The sequence below is a fragment of the Apium graveolens genome, chromosome 9, assembly GCF_009905375.1.
Source record: "Apium graveolens cultivar Ventura chromosome 9, ASM990537v1, whole genome shotgun sequence".
Classification (NCBI taxonomy): Eukaryota; Viridiplantae; Streptophyta; class Magnoliopsida; order Apiales; family Apiaceae; genus Apium; species Apium graveolens.
Window position 1 is genome coordinate 184945572 of NC_133655.1, and position 9534 is coordinate 184955105.

The window sequence follows — 9534 nt, forward strand, 5'->3', positions numbered from 1 at the left end:
TGAATTTGGAAAGGAGAAAACCTTGGCATAAACCTGATATCTTGCTGATCAGGCAAAGATACCAATAAGTAACCTTTTCTACTAGTAGATGGACGAATTCCCCACTGGTCATCACCCTGGCCGTAATAGGACCTTATGCTGGACTACCACTCAGCCACTTACGCATTTGATGGACTCCCACTGAGCCACTTACACTTTCATGGACGCCCACTGAGCCAATGTTGCTTATGCCAACTTAATAGATGGACTTACTTCCCGAACATTGGGTAAGTTTCAATTCATTTATCAAAACAGCAACCTCGTTGCGAATATAAAATACACCACAGAGCCGGATCCCTCAGGTTTTGAGCGAGTATTTAAATCCCCTTTGAAAGGAAGATCTTAAATATAAAAATGAGTTTTGGGATCCGCTCTAACTTTTAAAATCATTTTGAAGACTCGAAAACATTTTTAAGAATGTTTGGAGTAATGCTGATTTAATGAAATAAATCAGTCCCGATATATTAGAAAATATCTGAATATTATTATTACATAATATTCCCATAAAGGATAATCTTTATAAAAATAATTGAAGTAGAAGTTTTAAGACTCATACTTGAAATGAATAATAAATAACCAAATATATACTTATATGAAAGTACGATCTTTATTTGAATAATCGAAAATAAGTTTGATTATCGAAATATTATTCTTTAATAAAATAAAGAATAATATTTAATAAAAGGAGCGGAGTCATAAGCCCTCAAATGAATATTCAAAATAATATTCATTAAATAGAGTAAACGGAGTCATAAGTCCTCGAATGAATATTCAAAATAATATTCATTAAATAAAGTAAGCGGAGTCATAAGTCCTCGAATGAATATTCAAAATAATATTCATTAAATAAAATAAAGTTATCGAATAAAACTTATTCGATTAATAGTTTTGAAAACTATATCAATATATATAAAAATATATATATATATATATATTATACTCGGGAACATCAACTCCCGGTTTAGAAAATGTTCGCCTTTGGGTCCCCTATACTAAGGATATACACAACTACTGCTTATCTCTAGCATAGATATTATGCAACTTATAAGAATTTAAATCAACAATCAGATATCAAGATTACGAAACAGACATGCATATATACCATATCAACATGCTCCAATATATCGCAAAATTTGCTAATAACAATCATGCACTTATCACAAGATAATGCATATACATATATTTACATCACAACAACAGTATAACGGGTAGAAAACTTGCCTGAGTGCTCCGGGGTAGACTTAAGCTTAGAGTGGGTCCGGTATCTATGAACAACAACATAAGCCGGAATTAAACCACGGTCGCTTAGGAAACTAGACTTTAACCAATTGAACCCTAACGTTTGCTTATGGTCATTTCTAAGCTTAACAAATCACATAAGTCGTTCGAGTACCCTCGGCTCCACCATTTTTAATAAATTAACCGTTACGAATTTTAAGACGACGCTTTTGTGAATACCCTACCAACTGCCTAGTCCACTTTACATAATTGTTTCATACTCCAATTAGTCATTTAAGGGCCTTAACCAAGGTTTCAAAGTAAGGCGAGGGGTAATGGTTCGTTCGCGAAATGCCATTACTTAAAACGGTCGTTTCTCCTAAACCGTACATCGGATTCAAGCGAACCACATATCAAAACGAAGCTCGTAACATTAACTATCTAAACATGGCAAAGGTTAGAATCTTTCAGTGAGTTCACGGGTCCTAAAGTTAAGAACAGAACAGTTAAGGAAAATCGGGCATTATGACGTTTATGTTTACGCGATTTTCAATTTTTAAACCACTCCAAACAACCACCATTCAACTCACAACCAACAATACAACCAACCCTCATCCAAACCTTACTACATCAGTCCCCAAACCTCAAGATTTTCCAATTTATACAACCCCACACATGGAATAATGATAAATTTCATTATTGTTGTGTTTATATATCAATCTCTCTATAGTAATTTCGAAAACTTAATATCTGTTTTCCTTAATTGAAAGTAGTTAAAAGCCATTGATACTTTATAAAGATAGCTATTAATTGAATATTAATGCTTTTAAATTTTTTTCTTAATTTTTGCCACAACCGAAAGGATTGCAGCAAACAGACACCTCTTTGTATGTTAACCTTCCTTTCAACTAGAACGCTACTAAAAAACTTGATAGCATAACTGTTGTCCCAAGTCCAAAATACAAAACGAGAACAACTTTCGAAGAGTGCAACAAAAATGCAAAATCTGGCCCAACTTGGCTTGGCTATCTCAGTGCAAAGATCCCAATACGCATTATCAGGATATGGGACAACTTCTCCTTCAACACATATTATGAAGTAGCAATAAATTTCATCCTTATGGATGCAAAGGTGACACACCCTTCAGAACTATATATTTCAATCCATGTATTTTCTGAATGGTGTGTCCTATTTTTCTTAGGAACACATACAATTTTAGTTTCAGTGTTTGTGTGCAAGGTTCATAAACAATTGCATAAATGATGTAATGGTTATAGTATGTAATGTTTTGAATAAAATTACTTTGGTAGAGGTTTCTATTAAATATCTAGCCTTGGACCTTCCTTATACCAGTAGTGATGTTCTAATTTTTAATAATATTTTATTTTGCAAGTTGTCTTTCAAGAGATTAACCAAATAAGAGTTCCTTTTCAACCTGATTCACTGGCCGCCGAGAATGAAAAAATTAGCTTTGTATACTAACCACTTACATTCTCTTCTTTCTAAACGTGAAATATTAATTTGCCTCGCTATTTACTGAACCTTAAACATTTGTTCACAGAAGGACCGTATTGGGCATCTGTTGACATTTCTGAATGTGACAAAATTCTACCCTCTTTTGGTGTACCCTAAAGAGGCTGAATAAGAATATCAAACGATACTCCCAACAAACAACCATGAACCATGCTTGATAATAGAGGACCTTTTACATAATCAGCTTTGTGTTAACCAAGAGCTATAACTTTCCCTCGCTTCTCTCCTCCCAAAGTCTTTAGTCTTAACTCATATATACAAAAGATGTCCTAGTACCAACATAGACATAGCCAGCATTTAACAGTTAGGTACCATTGCATTGTCACCATCAAGGATGTTTCAATTTGCGGTTGCCACCATAACAACATCTGTATTGCTTTCAAGGAGTTCGAGTCAGCGGCCACATCCGAATATTACTCTGATACATGCAGAATCAATTTCACAACACCACATGACGGGTACCCTGGTTGCTCACCATCACTCATCATTTACAATATATCTCTTAATAAAAATGTAGCGGCTAACCATGCCTGCAAATATTTATACACCAGCCCAGACATTATCCTACTTGTATTTGACGGAAATACAGAATTCACCGACGGCCCCGTGAACTTGGCCAATTAACAGGCTGCCCTAAGGAAGATGTGGAACGTAGCTCTTCTGAAGAGTTGTGAAACGGTAGACTTCCTCTAAATGATATTTAATTATTTCCTACCACTGCTACACAAACACACACATGGTGAAGTTATGAGAAGTTATATATTGATGATGAGAAGTTATGACAACGATTGGTGAAGTTATATATAAATATTTACGATAATCACTACGACTGAAGATTACGATGACCATGGTGGAGTAAGTGCACGACGACCGCTACGACGATGGTACCACAACGGTCGATATGGTAGAAGACGAAGAAGAGGAGCAAGTATTGATAAGGAGCCTACAAAAAATGATTTTAAGTCAAGGGAGAAGGAGTGAAACGATCAAGAAATGAAGAACGAACCGGGCTCGGGAGAAATATCCTCGGACCCTCATAGGGCGCGCCCAATGCTATATGGCTGTACGGGATGCCGCTCTGTAACACAAATAAGGTGACAAGGAAGAATTACCGACGAGATTGCTCCCACAACTAAACTGGAAAGTGAACAAAACATAAGAATCGTACAAGAAAGGAAGAGTAGCTTCCGGAGGACCTCTCCATGTTTAGGGCGCGCCCTAGGCATGGGGAGGACTCCGGAAAGCTCCAGCCCTTCACAAGGCGCGCCCCGTGAAGGAAAAGGGCCGTCCGGGAGCCCTTCGTCCAGGAAAACATGTCGAATGCGTCGTTTTGTAGTCTTGTGAGTTATCCTCGTAGGGGAACAGTCGTAAACATCTAGTGTGTACTTTGGGAGCTCTGTCTCCGTATTCGGCGGGTTGTCCTTGACCGGAGACTCTGGAGTTATCTCGCACTTTGCACTTTTACGCTTGGGATCACTTATCCTGTAGTTTAGTAGGTTATAGTCATCGGGGGGCAAGGATGCACTTTGGCATTTGCAGTAAGCCATGGCTATACCTGCAGTTACGATCGACGAAAGTAGTGGTAGCGGATGTGGATATCCTTTGGCCGGGGAGTTTTCTTGTCCGTGAAGTCCCGAAGCCGTAACCGATCCTTGAGCCTTTGTGACTAGGCCGCATCATCGGGCACTCCTAAAGCAAATCAATATTTGAGTTATAATAGAAAGTTGGTTCGACAACTCCTTATGGGCCACAGAATGAGAATCCAATTCCATCTAGGTTTGTTGTTCCCCAAGAACTATGTATGGCTTGATCCTCTATAAAAGGAGGTACGTAGGCACATTGTGAGGGCACATATTTGAGAGCTCTGAGAAGGAAAACATAAACCCTATCAATCTCAGCCGTTTCTTAAGCACAAATCAACGCACTCCGGTGATTTTTCTGATCACCGACCACCGCAACAGATCTTGATTCCGACTGCGAATCTCAAATCCTTTTTAACCAAATTCCTCTGTTATCAAATTGGCGCTAGAAGGAGGGGCTTAAATCAAATCGAATTATAGGAGGAAAAGATGTCTGACAATGGTGGAAACTCCCGCAATAATAGCTACAACCATGAAGATGGACGTTTCAAGCAGCATGAAGATGGACGCTACACGCAAGATCAGCATGAAGATGGACGCCTCAAGCAGCATAAAGATGGACGCTACACGCAAGATCAACACGAAGATGGACGCTTCAAGCAACATAAAGATGGACGCTTCAAACGACACAAAGATTGATGCTTCAAGCGACTTGGAGATGGATGCTTCAAACAACAAGTAAACAATCGCTTTAAGCGATATGATGAAGAATGCTTTGAATGGAAAACTGATAATCGCTTTAAGCGCCATGATGAAAAATGCCTTGAATGGCAAACTAACAATCATTTTATGCGACATGATGAAAAATGCCTTGAACGGAAAATTAAAAATTGCTTTAAGTGATATGATGAAGAACGCCTTGAAAGGCAGACTAACAATCGTTTTAAGCGACATGAGGATGAACAACCATTGTTATTCTTCAACAACGATGGTTTATTAGAGCAACTTCATCGGATGGAAGATTCTTTAAAGCACTTCAGGAAAAGCTTGGATCTGAGGAAGGCCGATGAAAGCCACCACCCCCATCGAAGATGTCACTCCAAAGAGAAATCAATTGGCGATGAACCCAAAACGGTTCAATCCAGCGACTCGAAAATTGGAAAGAACTAAGAAGGATCTTCATCTTCTCGTATAAAAGCCCGTTTGGGTAAGCGATTAGATGATAAAGATCTAAGGATGTTGATTGTGAAAACACAAATGGATGAAGATCAATTCAAGGAAGATCTCCCTATATACACCAACATTCTTCCCAAGGAGAGGTAAAGACTCTGCGATGACAAACATGCTTTTCTGCGACAAGATCAAAGAAGCTCTGATTACGAGCAATGAAATAAATTATTGAAGGATTAAAGATACTCTAGAAGATATTCAAGAGGAAATTAGTCATAATAAGAGATTTAGAAACACTCGGAGAGGGTTTAGATGCGGCCGGGGATGGCAAGCTAAACAAAGAACTGATAACGCCAACGTGAAGGATGATCACACAGTTGACGAGAGAACTAGTGTATGCACTTGCATGCTTCCTTGGAAAAGAAAGGGACTCTGTGATGATAGATGCATTAATTACAGATGAAGAACAACTTACCAAAATGTTGAGAGTGTACGATGGCGTAGGACAAAAGTTTGAGAAACTTCAAATTAACGGCGATTAAGAAGAAATGAAGAGAACAAGGAAACCAATGTTGATCTTCCTCTTTGATTGGAAAGGTCTGGGCATACTCAAAATGTACAAAATAAGAAGAAGGATGATGTCAAGAGAAAGCGCGTCAATGTTATCTTTGGATGGCCTCACCATGTGGACGACACTCATAAAGTCACTAATGACCATGCGAAATAAGAGTTGAAAGTACTAATTTTAAAAAGAGAGGAGAAAATACTGATGCAATAGTGATAAGAGTCAATATCGGAACACTGAGTGTCCGCCGGGTGTTCATCGAGAAGGGAAACTCTTTCAATGTTCTATACTATGATGCCTACAAGAGGCTAGGCCTACGAGATAAAGATATGGAGAAAAACGAAAGCAACATTTACGGATTTTGCAGAGAGGCGGTAAAAGTAAAAGGAATAATCGACCTTCCAATAACCATCAAAGAAAAGCCTTTATCAGCTACGCAAGACATCCAATTCATGGTGATAGACCAGGAGTTGTCGTGCAATATTCTCCTTGGATGACCCTTCTTAAAGGAGATGCAAGTAATCACCTATGTCCACCATTTGTTCATGAAGTTCTCTACACCTTACGAGACAAGGTGCGTACGGGTGCAACAAGAGGATTCTAAGGAATGTTATGATAGTTATATTTTCAGAATTCAGAAGAAAAGATACATTGATCAAAGAAAAAGATTCAGCACACTACGCAACCGGGAAGAAGTGAATGAAGAAAGTATCGAAACAAAAGATATGGAGGTAGGACATGATGTGTTCAAAATGGAAGAATGTGTTGATAGCAATTCAATAAAAGACGGGGATTTTCGGGGGGATATGGAGCATATCTTGATGGATTTGGAAGATTCAAAGCGTACTACCCTCCCGGAGGAAGGCTCAGGGCGCGCTCTAGGCGTAACGGAAGATCCGGTCACGCTTCAGGTGTAATAACAATCACGGACGTGCCCCAAAAAGGCCAAAAAGATTTTGACTTCAACCTCGACCCTCGTATTCCAGTTGTAATATAATGGACTGGTCTGATGGAAGACACGATCGACATCCCCGTCTCTCATGAAGATGAAAGTAATATATTGAAGATTGGATCGTAACTCAGATCCCCTTGAAGGAAAAGCTTATAGAGTTTCTAAAGGCTAATCTAGATGTATTCTCATGGAGCCACGCAAACATGGTGGGGATAGATCCGGAAGTAATGTGTCATCACTTGAAGATAGACCCAAAAGTTAAGGGGGTGAGGCAAAAGCGTCGTCCTGTAAGCGGAGAAAGAGCACACGCGTTAAAAGAAAAAGTCGATAGACTGTTAAATTTAGAATTAATAAAAGAATATTTATACCCTGAATGGTTAGCCAATTTGGTCTTAGTAAAGAAGCCCAATGAAAAATGGAGAACTTGCATCGATTTCACTGACTTGAATAAAGCGTGTTCCAAGGATAGCTTTTCATTACCACGCATCGATCAATTGATGGATGCTAGGGAAGGACATGCACTCCTTAGCTTTATGGATGCTTATTCTGGGTATAATCAAATCCGTATATATGGTCCAGATCAATAGCATACCTCTTTCATCATCGATAGGGGTTGTATTGCTACATCAGAATGCCATTTGGATTGGTCAATGCTGGAGCTACATATAAAGGTTGGTTAACATGATGTTCAAAGAACAGATCGGTAAAACCATGGAGGTCTACATGGACGACATGCTTATAAATTTAAAACAAGCTGTGAACCATGTCAAATATTTGAAAGAGATGTTTAACATTCTACGAAAGTTCCGAATGAAGTTGAACCCCCAAAAGTGTATTTTTTGCGTGAAGTCGGGGAAGTTTCTAGGCTTCATGGTGAACCATCTTGGCATTGAAGTGAATCCGGAAAAGATCAAAGCTTTGTTAAACATGAAATCACCAGCTTCAATTAAACAAGTTCAAAGTTTAATTGAAAGGATTGCTGCTTTGAATAGATATATTTCAAAATCCTCGGACAAGTGAAATGAATTCTTCAAAGCTATAAAAGGCGCAGTAAAGACTTTTTGCGGATGAAAGAATGTAAGGAACATTCAAGAAGATTAAATAACATTTAAGTTCCCCGCCTCTATTAGCGAAACCAATATACGGTGAAACTTTGATACTTTATTTGGCCGTATTGGAATATGCAATTAGCGTGGTACTAGTCCGAGAAGATGAAGAAATATAACATTCGATGTATTATGTGAGCAAAAGGTTGGTTGATGCAGAAATACGCTATACCAACATGGAAAAGTTGGTATACACCTTTATATTAGCCGCGAGAAAACTTCGGCCATATTTTTAAGCTCACAAAATTTAAGTAAGGACAGCTTACCCATTGCGGCAGGTCATGCACAAACCGGAAGCTTCAGGAAGAATGGTGAAAATGGACTATCGAGTTAGAACAATTTGATTTGGAGAACAAGCCAAGGTCGGCCATTAAGGGGCAGGCGTTAGCAGACTTCATATTGGAGTTCCCTCTTGAAGATTTTGATGGACATAAATCATTATTCGCAATAGTGCCACACATTGAAGAGCTTCTAGAAAAGGAAAAATCCCTGAATCTTGGTGGACGTTACATATTGACAGAGCTGTTAATCACGATGGTGTTGGGGCTGGTGTAATATTGGAAAGTGCTGAAGGGAAACAACTTATGAGTGTGATACACTTTGTATGGAAGGCTACTAAAAATAATGCCGAATAAGAAGCTTTGATAAGTAGTTTGAAACTAGCCTTAGAGATGAAGATTGCAAATCTAATTGTTCAAAGTGATTCCATGTTGGTTGTACATCAGATGAACTGAGGATTTCAAACTAGAGGAACACGAACATAGATGTATCTAAGGTATTCATAAAGCCTCATCTGCAAATTCAAATAAGTAAGAATTGAGCAAATCCCGAGAGGGGAAAACAGTATTGTCGATGCTTTGGCAAAATGGGGATCTCAAAAGAAAGCAGCTTTGCTAGGAGTTATTCCCTTGGAAATACAGGAGAAACCTAGCGTCCCGTCTTTGAAGGTTATGCAAGTTGAGTGCTTACCCGAAGAAACTTGGATGACTTCTATATGGGTGTACTTGAAGAATGGACCACTTCCGAAGAATAAGATGGCAGTTAGGCGACACTAATATAAAGCAACGCGATATGTGGAATATGATGGCGAGTTATACAAAGGAGGTTTTAATCAACCATTACTGAAGTGCATTGTGAGAGAAGGATTTCTTAACATTCTGAAAGAAGTACATGAAGGAAACTACGATAATCACTGAGGGGGTGGATCTCTTGCGGCAGAAGTATTATGTCAGGGTTACTACCGGCCAACTTTGCAAGAAGATTCATTTAAATTAGTTAAAGCATGTCATAGATATCAAAGATTCGTAAACTTCTGCAACATACCAGCAACTCATCTAACCACTATGGCGAGCCCTTGGTCATTTACCATAT